Source organism: Phacochoerus africanus, chromosome 15 (assembly GCF_016906955.1).
Source record: "Phacochoerus africanus isolate WHEZ1 chromosome 15, ROS_Pafr_v1, whole genome shotgun sequence".
NCBI lineage: Eukaryota > Metazoa > Chordata > Mammalia > Artiodactyla > Suidae > Phacochoerus > Phacochoerus africanus.
The window spans coordinates 106,697,661-106,719,101 of NC_062558.1; the positions used below are offsets into that span (position 1 = coordinate 106,697,661).

The window sequence follows — 21,441 nt, forward strand, 5'->3', positions numbered from 1 at the left end:
GTCCAAATATCATTGCTAAACCAGTGCTTCTATGGGAGAATAAGGGCTGGGACTGCCTATCCACCATCTCTCTAAGGTGACGTTGCCATTGTGTGGTTGATTTAAGTAATCCTTAATTATGTCTATAGATGTGAATATTGGATCTCAATATAATAATTGGATCTCAATATGTTTCACTGATGATTTGATAACACCAGTTTTATTTCATAGCCCTCCTAGAAAAAAGGACAGGTTTTCCTCTAGTGTAATTTCTTTGCAGGAAATATGAAAAACTTGATTTAAAGGATGCAAAAATTCAAATGTATTAAACCATAGTATTCTCTTGATGGTTATGCCTAATGGTACCCAGAAGTTCACATAAGGCAGCTTTGCCCAATTAATCAAATAAATGTATTTCTGTGGTTATTGGAAATGATGGACATTTGCTTAAGAAAGGAAATATTTTAAATTTTTTATTTTTTTTAAGAAGGTAAATATTTTTAAACATTGAAATGAAAAAATAAAAGAACCATGTTCATCAATTTACCTTTTTTGTTTCACTTACCTGGAGTTTACATTTGAAATAAAAATTTTACATCATTTTTACTTTAGACAAAAATCCAGTTTATGGTAATTGTTGTGTTACTAGTCTTACTTCTCAAACAACATGGATACTTCCCTTTATTCTTTCCAAATACATGAATTCATGTACCATCTCTCTCTCCTTCGTTTTTCCTCTGCTGATTCTACAAGAGTCTTGATTTTGAGGTCTCTAAATATTCTCTTTATTTATGTATCAATGCTTAATTTTCTACAGCTTTGCAGACAGATGCTATTCAGCACTTAAAATTTTAATTATTAAATGATATGAAAATGGCATTTGAAAATGCGTTCTTTATATTTTCAAATTAACAGTAACCTTGTGTGAAAAGAGTACAAGTAGAGGCAGTGGTTGTGAACTGAATATTTTTCTAAAAAACATGGTATACCTAGCTAGGTTAAAAGGGTCTTTTCAGATGAAGATAAAAACAGCGTATTGATTTTGTGCATGTGGAATATTTGTTTTGAAGGGAATTTGTAGGAAAGAGATTGAAATTTTTTCTAACATCATCATTACTTGTTATCTCAAAGACAGTGTGTTTCATGTGTATGTTTTAATGGTGTGTTTCAATTGTTTCTGATTCTTCAGCTTCACCCTGTGATCCCACTTTTATCCTGAGCTGTGCTCCCTGCAATGTGATCAGTTCCATTATTTACCAGAACTGCTTTGATTATAAAGATCAGACTTTTCTAAACCTAATGGAAAAAGTGAAGGAAAACCTCAGGATTCTGAACTCTCCATGGAGGCAGGGGAGGCCAAGATCCTTGCTTCTCAAAGAGCCATTTGTGCTCTTTTCTCCACGAAGTCCAAATCTCTCTATGCACCAAGCTGTGAAGTGAATGTGTGATCACCATCCTGCCCAGAGCTCAGCACCATGGAGAACACATTTGGCTGAGGCCTCTAATGATAGACAGGAAAATACATGCCCAGAGTACAGCACTGCATTTCTATCCTATTGCCCCTGGTCCAGTGGTTTTTCCTCTAAATTCCAAAGCCCAGTTTCCATAAAGTACTCTGGCAACTTCCCCAAAACATGACCACAGCAATAGAAGGAATTCTTGGTCCTTCTGTAACGGCTTCCATTACCCACACGTCTCGTCACCAATCACCATTTAATGCCTTCTTCAGCACATTCCTTGGTAGAAACATCTGCATTTCGGAAGGAAGAGACTGTCTCCTTCTAGAGGGAGAGTGCTGCCAGGGCGCCCTGACTAAATCAGGAGAGTTTGAGGCTTCGGTTGGCATCCTAACTGATGAGGTAATTGCGTTGAGGATGAGAGAATAAATTTTTTTTGGGGGGGGGGGTGGAGGAGCTATAAACAAACATCTCAATTGTACCCTGGACTAAGCTGACATGTTTTGCACTCTGCCTAAAGGATGATGGTGTGATCTTAGAGACATCACTAAATTGCTCTGGTGTATGGCTACTTAATACATGAAAATTTGAGTTGTGTTTCATGGTATCTTTTGGACCCCCTCAGTTGTAAAATACTGATTTTATGCTTGAAGGTACTAAACATCAGGGACCATCTCTGTGCTCTATGTCAATTTGCCTTAACTCCTTTAAAGTCTACTGTCATCTACAAATGGGAATTATTGTATTTCATGCCATCCCATGTTTCATGACTGTAGGCAAAAATTGCTGTAAAAATAAGAAAAGTTTTATATATAAATGCTCTCATACTATAAACATCGAGTATAGGAAATGATAATTATCTTTGATCCCTGGTCCTCATTTTCTCCCTTAAATATCTGTCAGCATAGAAAATTGTGTATTGTGAAATAAATATTCCCCTCACTACAAAGACCATGTTATATTGATACTTTAACAGAGTTATTCACCAGGCTGAGCATATAGTGTTTAAGTCTGCCTGAAGTGTTCTTTATTTAATAGACTCTTGCTTTCTCTTGCAGGTCTGCAATATATTTCCTGTTCTCCTTGATTATTTCCCAGGAAGTTACAACACATTCCTTAAAAATTTTGCTCAAATGAGAAGTTACACTTTGGAGAAAACCAGAGAACACCAAGCATCCCTGGGCATTAACAACCCTCGGGACTTTTACTGATTTTTTCCTGATCAAGATGGAGCAGGTACCATGTTAATGACAGCTCAGTTATTTGACTGCTTGTGCATTTTGTGGTTCATTGTTTAGTTTTGTATTTATCAGGGATGTTTCAGTGGGCTAGCTTGTGATGCTGACAAGCATCTTAAGTATGCATGAATGCATACTGTTGTGTTCATGGATCTACAGGAAGCATTATGAAAGAGATAATATTTAATGATTAAATCAGTTGAAGGTATTGCTTCTACTCTGTAGATACTCATAATCTACTTAAGGAGAGGCAGAATGACATGTCAGGTAGCATGTAAACAATTAGAAATCAGTTAGAAAATTCAAAATTATGGCTGTAGTATGAAGATGGGCATGATCATTGCACACACTGTAAGAGACACAGAGGAGTTCTCCTGTGGCTCAGCAGGTTACAAGTCCAGCTAGAATCCATGAGGATACAGGTTCAACCCCTGGCCTTGCTCAGTGGGTGAAGGATCCAGTGTTGCCCTGAGCCATGGAGTAGGTTGCAGACGCTGTTTGGATCCGCTGTGGCTGTGGCTGTGGGGTAGGCTGGTAGCTTCAGCTCTGATTCGACCCTAGCCTGAGGACTTCCATATGCCACAGTTGTGTCCCTAAAAAGCAAAAAAAAAAAAAAAAAAAGAAAAGAAAAAAATTAAAAAAAGTGAGGTGGCGAGAGAGAGAATGCAAAAGAATGGCTTAATATGTCTAGGCTTCCTGCATGGCCAGTGGTTGGAAATAAATATTAATATATTTGCATTGAAAGACAAGGGAGGGCATTTCAGATGGGTGAAGGCTGTATGTATAACACTGTATACATGGGCATATGATGGAGAAGAGGAGGTGGATGGAAGAGAGAAGCCTTAATTGAGCGTAAAGTGAATTGGCATCGATAGGGAGTTGAAGATACATGTCTGAGAGCATGGATCCTGCACCATTTACTGAAAAGACTGTTCTTCACACATGAGTCATCTTGGCACCATTTGTCAAAAATCAATAGGTTAAAAATTTGAGGGTTTATTCCTGTAACCTGACACCTATTCCAGTAATCTAAATGTCAGTACTTATACCAAGCATTCCTGAGAAAGAAAAACCAAGCAGCAGGCTCCCCCAGACCTCAGGCAATATTACAAAGCCACAATAATCAAGATAGTATGGTCCTGGTACCAAAACAGATCTACAGACCAATGGGATAGAATGGAGAACTCAGAAATAAACCCAGACACATACAATCAATTGATCTTCAACAAAGGAGGCAAGAATATAAAATGGGAAGAAGAGAGTTTCTGCAGCAAGTGGTTCTGGGATACCTGGACAGCTGCATGTAAATCAGTGAAACTGGAACACACTCTCACACCATGCACAAAAATAAACTCAAAATAGCTTAAAAACTTAAACCTAAGATACCAATGAACTCCTAGAAGAGAACTTAGGCAAAATATTCTCTGACATCAACCATACAAGTGTTTTCTTAGGTCAGACTCCCAAGGTAACAGAAAGGATGGCAAAAATAAACCAATGGGGCCTAATCAAACAGACAACTTTTGCGTAGCAAACGAAACCATAAAAAAAAAAAGACAACCTATTTAATGGGAGAAAATAGTTTCAAATGATACAGCTGACAAGGGGTTAATCTCTAAAATATATACACAACTTATACAACTCAACAGCAAAAAAACCCAACATCCCAATTGAAAAGTGGTCAAGAGACCTCAATAGACATTTCTCCAAAGAAGATATACAGAAGGCCAACAGGCACATGAAAAAATGCTCAACATCCCTGATTTTTAGAGAATAGCAAATCAAACCTGCTATGAGGTACCACCTCACACCGGTCAGAATGGCCGTCATGAATAAGTCCACAAATAATAAATGCTGGAGAGGGTGTGGGGAAAAGGGAACCCTCTGGCACTATTGGTGGGAATGTGAATTGGTACAACCACTATGGAAAACAGCATGGAAATACCTCAGGAAACTAAGTATAGAACTCTCGTATGATCCAGCAATCCCACTTTTGGGCATATATCCTAAAACTTTCCTTGACAAAGACACATGCACCCACATGTTTACTGCAGCACTATTCACAATAGCCAAGACATGGAAACAACCTAAATGTCCATCAACAGATGAAGGGATTATGAAGATGTTGTGTACACACACACACACACACACACACACACACACAGTGGAATACTGCTCAGCCATAAAGAAGAACACAGTAATGCCATTTGCAGCAACATGGATGGAACTAGAGACTCCCATACTAAGTGAAGTAAGTCATAAAGAGAAAACAAATACCATATGATATCACTTATCTCTGGAATCTAATATATGGCACAAATGAATCTATCCACAGAGAAGAAACTCATGGACTTGGAGAACAGACTTGTGGTTGTCAAGGGGGAGGGGGAGGGAGTGGGAAGGACTGGGAATCTGGGGTTAATAGATGCAAACTGTTGCATTTGGAGTAGATAAGCAATGAGATCCTGCTGTATAGCACGAGGAACTATACCTTGTCACTTGTGATGAAACATGGTGGAGCATCGTGTGAGAAAAAGAATGTATATAATATGTGGGACTGGGACATTTGGCTGTACAGTAGAAATTGACAGAATCTTGTAAACCAACTATAAAATTAAAATCATTAAAGAATGTCAATAGTTATATCAATAGCATATCTTTTAGTATTAATTACTAGCTTTGTAGTTTGTTTTTTTAAGTTTTTAATTTTTATTTATTTTCTTAAATTTCCCCAATACATTATTTTTTTTTCCTACTGTACAGCATGGTGACTCGGTTACACATATATGTATACAATGTTTTTTCTCATATTATCATGCTGCATCCTAAGTGACCAGACATAGTACCCCATGGTACACAGAAGGATCTCATCTAGTTTACTTGGAAATTTGAGAAGTGTGAGTCCTCTAATTTTGTTGTTATTTTTCCAGATTGTTTTGTCTAGTCTGAGTTTCTTGAATTTCCAGATGAATTATAGGTAAACTTGATAATTTATGCAAAGGAATCAGTACTGATTTTGATAGAGATTGTGGAAATCTGGATCAATTTATGGAGTAATGGCATTTAAAAATTGAGGTGAAAGTGTTCCCTTCCTGGGTTGGTGGGTTAGGAACCCAGCATAGTGTCCATGAAGATGTGAGTTCAATCCCTGGCCTTGCTCAGAGGGTAAGTATTTGGCATTACTGCAGGCTGCGGCATTGGTCATAGATGTAGCTCTGATTCGGTTTTCCTGTGGCTGTGGTATAGGCCACAGCTGCAGCTCCAATGTGACTCCTAACCCGGGAACTAACATATGCTGCAGGTGCAGCCACAAACAGAAAACAATAAAACAAAACAAAACAAAAGAGTTGAAATTCACATACCCATATAGTTAACCATTTTAAAGTGTGTACTTTAGTGGTATTTAGTGCATTCACAAAGTTGTGTGACAACTAGTTCATTTATTTCAAAACTTTCCTATCACTTTGCAGCAATATCCTGTATCCATCAAATGCTCATTCCTCTTTCACTCCACTCCCTCTTATGTTAACCTTTAACCTACTCTATGTCTCTACGGATTTGCTTGTTATGGTATTATCATATAAAGGAACTCTAGCATTGCCCCTCTTGTTTCTGGGCTTCTTTCACCTAGTGTCATGTTTTGGAGGCTTATCTAAGTTGTAGTTGGTATCAGTACTCTGTTTTTCTCTTTTATGGCTGAATAGTGTTCAGTTTTAAGTTCATACCATAATTTAGTGTGCGTTCTCTGTATTGGTGTACATTTGTGCTGTTTTTTCCTTTGGGCCGTATGAATGATGTTGCTACCAACATCATTCTTTTGGGTCATTTCCTTTGGGTCATGTGAGAGATGTTGCTACAAACTTGCATGCGAGTTTCCTCATGGGTATGTTTTCATTTATGTTGGGTATATTCCTGGGAGTGGAATTGGTGAGATTATGGTCATTTTATACCTAACATTTTGAGAAACAGCCAGACTTTTCTACAGAGACTGCAGCATCTATAATCCCACCAGCCATCTAAAGATTTCCTATTTTTCCACATAATTCCCCATAGTTACTTTCTAATTTCTTGTCATTAGTTAATGTGAAGAGGTATCTCCTTGTAGCTTAATTTGCATTTCCCGAATGAACACTGGTAGTGACCATGTTTTCATGTGCTGTTACTCATTTTTATATCTTCTTTGGCGATTTCTCTTTGGCTCCTTTTATAAGACTTTTCTCATTCTGCACTTGTTCATACACTTTTCTGATACTCTTTAGTTCTTATCCATGGTTTTCTTCTGCTCCCCAAGCATATTTAAGACATGGATCTCCAAGTTTTTATCTAGTCATTCCAGTGTCTGGGCTTCCTCAGGGATGATTTATGTCAGCTAATTTTTTAGCTATTCAGGGTCCCTGTTTACCTGCTTTTTTCCCATGCTTTGTAATTTTTCCAAATGAAATCACTCCTAGGAGAAGCACAATCACCAATCAGAATATACACTGGAAAGCTTGACGGTCACTATTGCTGACTTGTTTGCAGCTGGGACAGAGACAGTGAGCACCACTCTGAGACATGGGCTCCTCCTGCTGCTCAAGCACCCAGATGTCACAGGTATGATGAGCACCATGGTGGGCAGGGTGACTTCAGAGGAGATGTTGGAAAGAGACTGTGAGTGCATTTGACCTTGTCTCTCATAGAGAACTCCTGAAATCTCTGTTGTATTTTTCTCAAATTTATGCAAGGACAATAATGGGACATCTTTACATGATGTGGAAGGAGGACTGGGAGGAGTGAAGACACTGTGGGCAGCAGCAGAATCAACAAAAGAGTATCAGGACTTCATGGGAGGTTATTTGTAGCAGGCACAGGGGCATGAACTGGCCTGAGACTGCATGTTGGTTTTATTATGGAAAGGCCATTTTGATGCTCCTCATTCTGAAAACTCAGCGTTATAAAGCCATGGTAGGGAAAATGGAAACGCTCCTTATGGAAGCATTAGTGAAAATCCTGGAAATTTAGTGAGGCTGCCTGAGATAATTTTCACAGTATTGTAAGTGCTTTAAAAAGTTAGAATCACAAGGAATTGGCCTGGGATGTGTGTATTCAGGAATTTTATTCATTGAGAAGTTTGTTTCCAGAATCATGGTTATTGCCAGAATAAGAATTGTGGAGTGGAGGGGGTCCATAATTTTAGTTTTACAAAGGGCTATTTGTTAGAAATTAACCTTTAAAGAGTTCCAGTTATACATAGCATTTTAGACATAGACATTATCTTGCTTTGTGTTAGGATCCCACTGGAATGACTATAGCCTCTTGAAACCAGAATTAGCCTTTTAAAGATGGAGAAGAGGTCAGGAAGCAGCCAACTCATCTTCAACAAATTTTTGAAAGACAGAGAGTATACTGAGAGGTGATAATGATATTAGCAGAGAGGATGAAGTTATAGCCTAATTGTTAGAAGAGGAAGTTGTATAATGAAAAGTCATTTGTGTCTTTACACTCCTATAAGATTCAGTATTTGGAAGTACTGGGGTTCAGTGAGGGGAGAGGGAGAAACAACAGGCTGATAAAGGTAGGTCACCCTGCCATGTCCTTCTGACAACTCCTTTTATTCGGTAACTGTGTTTGCACAAGAGAATGAGAGGTGCTTACTGTCTAGAGAAGTGAACCTAAGAGGTCCATATGGGCAGAGACTGGGGGCAAGAGTGAGGTGTACAGCTGAGAGGAAAGGTTAGATAGGAATTCATTTTTTGAATTCAGAAGCTTTTAGTTCCTTTCTCCATCCTGAAATTCAGTACCATAAATAAACTCCAGAAAGTGGAAATACTCTGGAGAAGAGACCTCCAAAAGTTGCCATGTAGACAGAAAACTCTCTCAACATGTCTAGCAGAGCGAATCAAATGAAAACATCCACCTTAAGACACAGGTTCATGACATTTCAGAACACCAGAGAAAATCACGATAGCTTTAGGAGATATGTATTGGTCATGTATAAAGGATTAAGTTTGAAAAACAGCACTGGGTATCTCAAGAGAAACTGTCAAATTCTGTATTATTAAAAAGAGGGTCTTTTCAGACCTGTATGTGTGGCAAAAATTTTCTCCCACTCTTCCCTTTCTCATCCATATGCCTGAAGTCATATCAGAGAAAGCCCTGGGCTCCAGGAATTTGGAAAACTCGTGAAGGGTAGAATAAAAGAGTCAGAACTGTGGAGTTCCCATCGTGGCTCAGCAGAAATGAATCTGACTAGTATCCATGAGGATGCAGGTTCAATCCCTGGCCTCGCTCAGTGGGGTAAGGATCTGGCATTGCCATGAGCTGTGGTGTAGGTGGCAGAGTGCAGCTCAGCTGCAGCATTGCTGTGGCTGTGGTGTAGGCCAGCGTCTACAGCTCCGATTCAGCCCTAGCCTGGGAACCTCCATATGCCACAGGTGCAGCCCTAAGAAGATTTTTTTAAAAGAGAAAAAAGTCAAACCTGTTGTTAGAAATTGGGCCTGGAAAATATCCATTTCAAAACAGTTAGGTATATGTGGAGTTCCCTGGTGGCCTAGCAGTTAAGGATCTGGTGTTGTCCCTGTTGTTGTGCAGGTTCAGTCCCAAAAATTTCTGCATGCCATTGGGGCAGCCAAAAAACCAAACAAGCCAATCAAAACAAAACAAAACAAAACAAAACCCTGCAATGTTTCAGTGGCTAAAGCAGGTGTAAAGGAATAAACCAAGAAGAGAAGAGAGGTGATCAATTATCTGCGGTTTCCTAATAGTAGGGAAATTATGATTAGGCATTTGAAATGTCTGTGTCAATATTTGGGAATAATTCTAAGTGACGATATAGAATTTTATGAATTAAGGAGACATGTTTAAGTTCCAGAAAGTATCAAAAATGAAGCATAATCCTAGTTGTCTTATGGGGGAGCATTGTTGATATAATCAGAATGATCTTTGAATTAATTTTTTTTTCTTTTTAGGGCCTCACCTGTAGCATATGAAAGTTCCCAGGCTAGGGGTCGAATCAGAGTTTCAGCTCGGCCTATGCCACGGCCACAACAATGCTGGTTCCCAGCTGCATCTGTGACCTATGCCACAGCTTGCAACAACACGGGATCCTTAACCCACTCACCGAGTCCAGGCATCAAACCTGCATGCTCAGGAACACTATGTATTTCTTAACCGCTGAGCTGCAACAGGAACTCCCTAAAACGAGTATTTTCATAGCCAGAAATTGTGATGTAAACTTTGTGAAAATAAACTAAGGGAATTTGTGTGTGTGTGTGTATTTGGGTATATTTTGTATGAGGTTGGGGTGGAAATGGGAAGTCTCAACTCTAATACCAGAACATCAAATATTGTTAAAAAATTCCTAAGAAATAGAAACGGAGTCATTATTTAGAAATGAATTTCAGAAGAAAATGCTAGAATGTTCAAAGTGATGGCATTTGGCAGTTAGACGCTAAAGAAAGTAGTAGCTGCAAACTGCACACACACTACACAAATACAGTGAAACACATATAGTACCACTTTTCAAAACGTGGTGGTTTATTGTTTTTTTTTTTTTTGTATTACAGCATGTACTTTTATTTCAGTAGTACATTAGTTTCCTATCCAGAAAAGTATCTACATTCCTTGCAGGCAAATAAATTTTTCATATGTATATTATTCTTTTTTTACTAACTGACAATTTTCCCAGCAAATGTCACAAGGAATTGTCAAACATATATCATCATTATTAAATGCCTAACGGTCTCACTTTAAAATGTAAAAAAGTACTATTACAGCAACTCTAATGAAATAGTTTTGTTACTATTTCAGTCTCAATTACTCCTATCCTAAAATTACCCATATATTATTTTTAATACTGGATTTCCTTTTTTTTTCTGCAGTGACTGTAGTTTCTTGCCATTATGTTCTATTTATATTTTGAAACATTTCATCATTTCCGTTTGTGTTACCATGTTTGCTAATATAGATGCCTCTTTAGCTGTTGTTAAGCCTCGCTTGTAGAAGACCTACGTATATATTATGGGCATTGCCTCTCTATGTCTAGGTGCATTTCTAGGCATATAACTGATGTTTATGATGATGTTGGGACACCTGCATTATGTCTCATGGATCTCTAAGTTGGTATGCAAATGTGGTATGCATTTTTCCCTCTCTCCATCAATTTTACTTGTCTCTTGCCAGCTAAGATCGAGGAAGAGATTGACCATGTGATTGGCAGACACCAGAGCCCCTGCATGCAGGACAAGAGCCACATGCCCTACACGGATGCTGTGGTGCACGAGGTCCAGAGATACAGTGACCTGGTCCCTACTAACCTGCCTCATGCGGTTACTTGTGACATTAAATTCAGAAACTACCTCATCCCCAAGGTAGGATTGATTTTTCTTATATGAACCTCAGTGGTCTTGACGTTCCTCTTCCTGGAGTATGGATGTAATACCCTGTGAACACAAGGTGAGAGAAGTAAAAACCAATGAAAACCATGTGTTTGGTGGCTTTTTGGGTTATGTCTTGTTTCCTGGTAAGTCTATGGAGCTTTATAACAGATTTTTGACAGCTGTCAGTGTAAAGATTCCAAACGTATTCTGCTTCTTTCATCTTGTTTGGCCTAGCTGTTTACATTTCCAAATGAATGTTGGTATTGGTTTGTCAATTTAGCAAACACTTTGCTGGGATATTTATCAGGGTGACATTAAATCAGTGTGGGAAGACTTATGAGGACATTTTGAAGCTTTCAATTAATGAATATGGTAAATGTTCCCAGTTTTGAAAGTCTTTATTTAACTTTCTAAATAACGAGGGGTGTTTTGGTGATTTGGCTTACAAATCTTTTGTTTAGTTTTCCCAAGATGCTCATTGTTGTTGTTACAAATGTTTAAAAATAATTTTCCATTCTTTTATCTAAAATATGATAATATAATTGATTTCTATTTTAAATTTTATTTTGCTTTTTAGGGCCACTCCTGTGGCGTTTGGAAGTTCCCAGGCTAGGGGTGGAATGGCAACTACAGCTGTGGACCTACACCAAAGCCACAGCAACTCGATATCTGAGCCCCATCTGTGACCCATATACCACAGCTCATGGCAACGCCAGATCCTTAACCCACTGAGTGAGGCCAGGGATGGAACCAGCATCCTCATGGATACCAGTGGGGTTGATTTCCACTGTACCACAACAGGAACTCATTTATTTGATTTTTCATTTCGATGACTTTACATGCAGCAGCCTTGTAAAATTTAAAATCGTTGTTGAAAGTTTGTCTCTAGATTAATGGCAATGTCTGTATACATTGTGCTGCTAGGTGGATTAATACCTTTGTTTTGTCCTTGTTTCATTTCTCATCTGCAGGAGAGTAGAGATTAACATCTCACTATGGAGAATGATTTGTATGTGTATTTTGCTAGATTTTAAAAATCAGATTAGGGAAGCTTATCCTTTTATTTTTAATAATATTTTTGGCCATGAACATTTTTTTTTATTAGATAACTCCATCTATTGATATGATTGTATATATTGGCCTCACTTTTCTCTCTAAATATGCATATTATACAAGTATCCACACAGTTGGATTTGGTTTGCAACATTTGGTTCAGGACTTCACTGTTTACAGTCAGTCATAAGCATTTTTAATGATTTTTACTATTGAGATTTTTGATCTATAATTTTTCATCCTCAAAATGTTGTCATCCTATTTCCTTTATCAAACTAATGCTGGTATCATAAAATTAGGTGAAAATTATTCCCTAATGTGGGTATATTTTTATTGCCTTCCTCTCTTCTACATGTGACCACTGAATTGTGTCTTTGAAATGCCTAATTAATTTTGGTTAAAAATCAATTATTATAAATGAAAAAATGCCAGGTTTCAAACAATGTTCATCTTACTCCAGAAAGGGTTCATCCCTCTCCTACTAGGCAGACAGAGTGATGTAACATCCTATTTTGATTGTTTTGAGTAAAATTTAGGCATTGACAAAGACTAAAATTAACTTCAGGTGTCAGCTTGCCTCTATGAAAGTCTCCCAACTAGAGAATACTGAGACAGACTTTTGCCTTGGCATATTTCTGCTGCTTTCTACCACACAATTTCTGTGTACATATTCAAACTTTCTAGTTGGTGTGCTGCAAACTTCTCTCTTCCACTTGAGCCAAAGCATATTACTCTTAAAGTTAAAAAATAGTATAATTAAAATGTGTATTTTGTTGGGGAAAGAAAGTAATGAGATTGATAAGGCTGCAAGTACCAAGGCCATTCTTTGGAGAAGAGAGGATTTTCTTAGGGGTTATGGGACTTGTCTCAGTGATCGGCAATTTCACACAAGGGTTAGAACTTCAGGTCTTCTGTTTTTTTCACCAAAGGACACGATGAGAAAAAGACTTAAAAATACTGAGGTGTAAGGTAATAGTTGTTTCTCCTCTCGTTTCTAAGTAAACAGGAAATTGCTCTGGAACTCAAAATGGGACTGTACACCTCTCACATCCACTGTATCAGGAAATGACCTTCATACTGTCATGTATATATTCCCAAGTATGTATCAGGAATGACTGTTCCCTTCTGCATGAGCATCCCAGTGAGAAACATGACTACTGGGAGGCCGAGTCCACCTTTTTACCTATCAAAAAAATGATTTCTCTAAGGCTGGAGCCACTGAGATAGCTAGAAATAATGGTCTCAGACAGGAGTTGGTAACTTTTTTCTGTAATAGGCCAAAGTGTAAATATTTCAGAATTTGAAGCACTGGAGTGTCTGATGCTAGTGTTCACTTCTGCTGTTGAAACATAGAAGTAGTCATCGGACATGTCTGATACAAATGTGAATGGCTGTATCCCAGTCTTTGTGGAGGCTGAAGAGATTTCATGTAATGTCCATGTGTCTCAAAATGTTCTTCATTGCTTTTTTCCAATTTAAAATGCTTAGCTCATTCTTTGTACAAAGACAGGTGGTAGGCTGTATTTGCACATGGGTTATTTGTCAGTATCTAGGACCGTCTGTCTAATGGAACACTTTGCAATGCTGTGAGATTGATTTGTTGGATTTTTTTTGTCTAAAGACCCTTTTCCAGCATAGGATTCCAAAGATTGCCCTTACTGATTTCTAAAACTTTATAGTTTTAATTTTTACATTTAGATCATTGATCCGCTCCGATAATTTTTACTTACGATGAGAAATAATAGTTATGTTTCCCCTTTTTTCTTTATAAACATCCAATTATTAGAGCAATATTTGCTGAAGGTATATTGACTTTTCTACCTTTTTTGTATCTGAAAGATTTTCACACACTACTTGTATAAAAATATACAAAGGAGTAATTTCAACTGTGGAGTTATATACCTTCTGTATGATACACTTAGGGGGTGCAAGTTTTCCCCAAGTGTGCATTAAATGTTTTTTAACCTAAAAACAATTGAAAACATGTGCACACATAAGGGATATATGTTTTTCTTTATATATCTACATTTGCAATATCAATGGAAATTTTGAATAATCTATAAAAGAAGTAAAAAAGAGTTTTATTTGCCGAACTGAGAACTGTATCCCAGGACACAGCATTTCAGATAACTCTGAGAAAGTGCTCTGGAGAAGCATAATTTTTAGCACAGTTTCATGTTTTGGGAAAAAAAAAATCGAACAATTCGGGGATATAATCCTTCATGGTTTTAAAAAAATCAGATCAGCATTTACACAGTAAGTCAGTATGGCCTTGGTGCATGGAAGGGAGTGTTATTTTTGAAGGAGTTCCTGAACTGGCATCCCAGGAAAGGAATCATATAATCTTATTTTTTTTAAAGATGTCAGAGTGTTTTATTTATTTATGTATTTATTTATATGTTTGTTTTTATGGGTGCTTATTTTTTTTGTTATTTCACAAATACAATTATTTTTTTTCCACATGGACTTCCCCTGTGACTCACAACATATAATTTTTATATTTAACATGGACATTCTTTTTTTAAAAAAATATATTTTGTCTTTCTAGGGCTGCACCCACGGCATATGGAGTTTCCCAGGCTAGGGGTCAAAACAGAGTTGTAGCCACTGGCTTATGCCACAGCCACAGCAATACCAGGCCTGAGCCATGTCTGCAACCCACACCACAGCTCACAGCAATGCCAGATCCTTAATCCGCTGAGCGAGGCCAGGGATCGAACCTGTGTCCTCATGGATACAAGTCAGATTTTTCTCTGCTGAGCCATGAGGGGCATTCCTAATATGGACATCCTTTATTTATGGACAGTGCACCTTCTGCCTTAATGGTTAAACAGGTGTGCAATGTATATTTGAAGGGATACAAATAGGCTGTTTTAATTATCATAATACTCAAGTTACATTGTGTATAAGCCAGAATAACTTCCCCATACCTCAATATGTGAAAACTCATTCAATATTGTCCATTTATCTATCTATCCATCTATCCATCAACCTCTTCCTACTTCAGTTTTTGCATACAGAGTAATAATACACTCAGAAAATATTAATGTAATAATATTATCTAATGTACAGCCTATATTTAAATTTTTCCTGATGTTCCTGGAATAACCTTTATAGCTTTTTTTTTTCCTTTGCAAATCAATATCCAGACAAGGAACAAGCATGTATGATGGTTATCTTTTCTTCATAACCTCCTGTTATCAGTTCTCTTTGCCCTGTTTGTTTTCCTTCAGGACATTTACCTTTGTGAAATGTTCAGATTAGTAGTCATGAAAAATATGCCCTGGGCTTGTTTTGTGCTTTGCTGTTTTCAGAAGATAGATTCCAGGCGATTTGGCAACAGAACCACACGAGCACCTCGTATGTCCCACTGAAATCCACTGGGGAGTAGGGCACATCATGTGACTTATCCCGTAATTATTTATGCAGTGTTGTTCACATAGTAAAGTGATATCTGCCAGATTTCTGCATGACAGAAGTCCTTTATGACATTTAATTCATAAAAATCTAGGTATTTCCATTGTTGTTCAACAGGTTAACCCGATGTAGTGTCTGTGAGGATGTGGGTTTGATCCCTGGGCTCACTTAGTGGGTTAAGGATCTGGTGTTGCTGCCAGCTGTGGCGTAGGCCACAGATGCAGCTCAGATCTGGTGTTGCTGTGGCTGTGGCTTAGGTTGGCAGCTGCAGCTGTGATTTGAAGTCTGGAAACTTCCAAATGCCTCAGGTGTGGCCCTAAAGAGAAAAATTTTGTTGAAATTTTAAAAAATCTGTTGGTGGCCCTTTAGGGCTTTGTGGGTATAGTGCTTCTCAGTCATTTATCTAGCAGTTTTAGGATAGCTAGTACAACTTGCTTAAATTAATGCTACTAAACTGAATTATTATGCAACAATTTTTCTAATCTTATCATGTTTTCAGTGTTTCAAATCTAGGATTATTATATAAAGAAGGCTACCCTGGTTTTAAAAATTAAGATGAACAGTCTTCATGACAATGATAAATGCTAATATTTGTTACTGGCTCATTGTTCTTACCACAGAAAGTTTATTTTTAATTCAGTCAAATGTCTCTTTACAAAAGCACTATGAACAGATAACTCCAGATTTCAAATTCCAATAATGACTTCTGTTTTGTTTATTTCTATTTTTTAGTCATTTGTCTTTTGTCTTTTTTAGGGCCACACCCATGACATATGGAAGTTCCCCAGGTAGGAGTTGATTCAGAGCTGTAGCTGCCAGCCTATACCACAGCCATAGCAACATGGGATCCGAGTCATGTCTGCAACCTACACCACAGCTCACGGCTACACCAGATCCTTAACCCACTAAGTGAGGCCAGGGATCAAACCTGTGTCCTCAGGGATGCTAGGCAGATTTTTTAACCACTGAGCCATGATGGGAACCCTGTAATTACTTCTGTCTTAAATCATAAACTGTATATAAGATGATGGAAAAATCACAGTGATAAAATAAAGCAGTTGGTGGAAACATACACAAGGACCCAAATGTGGTGATAAGTGGAATGGATTAATAAGATCTGGCACCCTAGGACCTTTGTATTCATTATTTCAAATACTAATGAAATCCCCTTTAGCAACATCACTTCCACCGGTCTTCCAACTTATCCTTGGTTATTACTTGTTCTCTCAGAATCAAAGTGCTGCTGCCCTTATTTTGAGTTAAACTTATTCATCTCTAGGTCAATGGATTGGAATAAATAATTGGAAAGGTTTCTTCTAGCTCTGTGTCTTCTTCATAGTTCAGTTTATCTTGATTTCTTCTTTCAGGGCACAACTATATTCACATTACTGACTTCTGTGCTACACAATGGCAAAGAGTTCCCCAACCCAGAAGTGTGTGACCCTGGCCACTTCCTGGATGAGGGTGGCAACTTTCAGAAAAGTGACCACTTCATGGCTTTCTCAGCAGGTAACAAAATTTATTTTCTTCATGACTTCAGAGGCCAAGATACCTACTGGAGATCAGTTGGAAGTGACAGAGGACCTACTCTGGGGCTGGTAGAAATGCTCTTTGTCCCTGGCAAGGAGCAGCAATCCCAGTACCCATGCATTTTCCCTTCTTGTGATATATCCTCATCATTGGGCTTGATCACTGAAGCTCTGGAGAGGTGGCCCAGTTCTTTCAAATTCAGAAATAAAATTTGAGTGAGCTTCAGAAAAAAACACAAGACAAGTGCATCTTAGCCAAAAGGAACTGTGTGTTATAACCCTGAGACTTCAAAGTATGAAGGTTCAAAGTATGACAGTATAGAGGTTGATGAAGAAGAGGTATGCTTACAGCAGAGAATAGAGGCTGTGGAATGCGAAGAATCATGTTGGATCATCAAACTAGAAAGAGAAAATACAACAAATGTGTGGGTGTCTCTAGAGAAAGACCAATGGAAACTTGAAAAAATCAAATTGCAGTCATCAAGGAATCTAGAAGAGGATGGATATGTGTGCATGCATAACTGAATCACTGTTGTACAGAGTAATTATTACAACATGTAAACCAACTATACTTCAGGAAAATGTTAAAAATGAAAAACAAAATTGCGTTCAGTCATAATATGCAAACACTTGAAGGAATTGGCATAGTGCTGATACTCAACAAATATTTGTTGAAAGAATGCTACCTAAGATGTGAGGTGGCTATCATGTTTTTCCAACCTTTGTCCATCTGTCTATGCACCCATCTTGCTTTCCATTCATTCATTTAACCATTCATCAAATAGTTACTACTACAGAGTCTCTTTCTGATGGCAAGAAACATAGTGTTCAAGGAGTATGTGCTGTCTTTGTTTGTTATTTTCAGGAAAATGGGCTTGTGTAGGAGAAGGATTGGCCTGCATGGAGCTGTTTTTATTCCTGACCACACTTTTACAAAAATTTACCTTGCAATCTGTGGTTGACCCCAAGGACATTGACACCACCCCTATATTTGGTGGTTTAACTTCCATGCCACCTTCTTACCAGCTCTGCTTCATTCCTTTGTAAGGAATGTTAGATCCTTTGGGTTCTTTGATGATCTGGTTTTCACCTCCCTCTCATCTGGGGCATCGTTCACCTGTTTGCCATCCATCTTTTCTGAGAATGCCTTCATTGACCACCTCTCTTCCTTGTGTAATTTCACTACAGGAATGTATCTGCTATTCTTCACCTGTATCAGATGTTTTGCTAATACTTGTCTGATATTGTGCAGTACTATGTACTTAGTACTAGGAATGCCATACAAAATAAAACTAGGTCATTAGCATCTGCCAATGCCAAGCCATTTCTCCTGTGTATATTCCTAGTAAAAAGCAGAATTCAATGAGCCACTTCTCAGACTTTCCTTACTTTTGTGCATGTGGCAGGTAAAAAAGGAAAGAAAAAATGCAAAGTGGTTGTGTTGGTCCTCAGAATGAGATTCACAGAGAAGGACAAAGGGAGTGAGAATAGCTTCCCTTGGCTCTATGTCACCTAGTTATTTGAGTGTTGGTTTTGAAAGTGAGATAAATTGTTTTCAGGAGCAGCTTCACCCTGTAGGGAAATATTGAGGTGAAGAATTAAATTCATAGTAAGCTTCAGAAAACTACCAATGAAAACCAGAACAGAAATAAGTGAAATGTGCATGCAGGAACTTACTAGAAAGAATCAATGACACCAAAGCTGGTTCTCTGAAAAGTTCCACAGAATTGACAGACCTATAGCCAGGCTACCCCTCCACCCAAATCAACAAGACACAAATCACAAAAATTGCAGTTCAAAGAGGGGCCATCTCTTGATGCCATGAACATTAAAAGAATAGTAAATGAATATTATGAGTAACGCTCTGTCCACCACGTTGATGACTTAATTGAAATGGATCCATCCCTTAAGTACAGTTTGCCAAAACTCATGCAAGGAGGAGTAACATCCCTAACATGGCATTATAGGAAGCTCTGAACTCTCCTTCCTCCAAGTGGACACCTTGATTCACCACAACATGTGGAGCAAATCTCTTTGTTAAAAAAATCCAGGAACTAGATGAAAGACTTCTGTACTCGTACTGAACATGCATCTAGCTATATCCATGCCAGAAAGAAAGGCAGAGATACACTTTCCCCATAACTGCCAACCCTTCAAAGAGCTATGTAATTGGGCAGGACCCCCCCCCCCCCCCACACAAGTTCCCAGCTTCTCCCTGAGAACAAAAGCTGTTGGCAGGCACCTCTGTCATTCCAAAAATTCACAACTTTTTTTGGGGGTGGGGTGGTGGCCGGGGGTTGCATGAGGAACTGGCTTCTGTCTTGCTTGTTTTGGAACGCTGATAGGACTCAGCATTCTCTAAACACATGGGGACTGCTGGAATAGAAAAAAACAGGCTGGTCTCACATGCAGGTTTAAGAGAACTTTGGAATCTTTAGCTAATTGATTTGTGGGGTTCTTCTCCTGCAAGACTCATTGGTGAAGACTGAGAGAAGTGATTGTTTTTCTCATGTGAAGACAGCAATGCAGAGTGTCAAGAAAAATGGAAAATGAGGGATATATGAGTTAACTGAAAGATGATTCAAAATAACAGTTATAATGGTCATCATGGGGTCAGGTGAACAATAAAAAAATAATGCAGGAGTTTCAACAAAACAGACAAAATATCCTCAAATAAGAGAAAAAAATTAAAAATCTACTCTGAGATACAGGCGAATCAAATTGCCATAAGTCAGGTACAATGAGAGAATTTTCAAAACAGCCAGAAGAAGCCATTAGTCACAAGAGAGCTCCTTCAATGCTATCAGCAGATTTTAAAGCATAAACCTTGTAGAAAAGAAGGGAATGAGAAAATATACTACAAGTTCTGAAAAAAAACCCCACCAACCAAGAACCAATACCACCAATACTTCCTTTAAAAATGGAGAGATAAGACATACCCAATACAGAACATGGTAAATCAACTCTAATGGAAAAAATAAAAACCATAAAAAAACCATTCCCAAACAAACAAAACTGTAACATTGCTCACCACTTGGACTGCCTTACAAAGCGTGCTAAAGGGAGCTCTTCAGCTTGAAATGAAAGTACCATTATCAGCACCATGGTACTACAAGGAAGAATAAAAAACCTCCTTAATACAGGTAAGTATACAGAAAAATAAGAATACTATGTGATGGTGGTACAATAATGACTTTTTTTCTACTTTAAAAGTGAAACAACAACTTATTAAAATATGAGAAGGAAGATAGTTTAAAAATGAATGTGGAGTTCCCGTCATGGCACAGTGGTTAACGAATCTGACTAGGAACCATGAGGTTGCTGGTTTGGTCCCTGCCCTTGCTCAGTGGGTTAACGATCCAGCGTTGCCATGAGCTGTGGTGTAGGTTTGCAGACGCGGCTCGGATCCTGCGTTGCTGTGGCTCTGGCATGGGCCAAGGGCTACAGCTCCGATTTGACCCCTAGCCTGGGAACCTCCATATGCAGTGGGAGTGGCCCAAAGAAATAGCAAAAAAAGACCAAAAAAAAAAAAGAATGTATGTATATGTATGACTGGGTCACATTGCTTGACAATAGAAATTGAAGAACATTGTAAATCCACTCTAACAGAAAATAAAAAAAATTTGTGAATGGATACACAATATAAATATATGTAAATTGTGACAATGATAACAAACTGGGGAAGGATTGAAGGTTTAAAGATTTGTATGTGATTGATAAGTTGTTATGAGCTTAAAATAGACTAAGATATTTTACATAAGCTGTATAGTAAACACAAAGAAAACCTGTAGGTGTTCCACCAAAGAAAATGAGAAAGTAATTACAGTTATCAATACAGAGAATGAATGAAAAACAAAGAAAGACAAATGGAAAGGAAAAAAGAAAGAACTCTAATAAAAAGAAGGCAACAAATGACAATAGTAAGTCATTCCCTGTCAATAATTCCTTTAAATGTAAATGGATTAAGTTCTCCAATCAAATATAGAGTGACTGAATGGATTAAAAAAATAAGATCCATGGAGTTCCCATCTCTCCTGTGGTGCAGTGGAAACAAAACGAATCTGACTAGGAACCATGAGATTGTGGGTTTGATCCCTGGCCTCACCTACTGGGTTAAGGATCTGGTGTTGCCATGAGCTGTGGTGTAGGTTGTAGACGCAGCTGTTGTGTAGGCTGGCAGCAACAGCTCTGATTCAACTCCTAGCCTGTTAACCTCCATATGCCATGGGTGTGGCCATGAATGGACAAAAGACACACTCACACACACACACACAAAATAAGATCCAACTATGTGGTGTCTACTAGAGGCTCACTTTAGATTAATGGTTGTACAGAAAGTAAATGGATGTAATGAAGTGTTCCATGAAAATGGTAGCCAAAAGAGAACAAGCAGTAGTATATTAGACTGAAT

At 38.2% G+C, this 21,441-nt stretch overlaps 1 pseudogene; it reads left to right on the forward strand.

Annotated features, from left to right (window-relative positions):
- Nucleotides 1–18,314, forward strand: part of LOC125116650 (cytochrome P450 2C42-like) — a 34,533-nt pseudogene extending 16,219 nt beyond the window's left edge.
- Nucleotides 18,315–21,441: the final 3,127 nt, after the last annotated feature.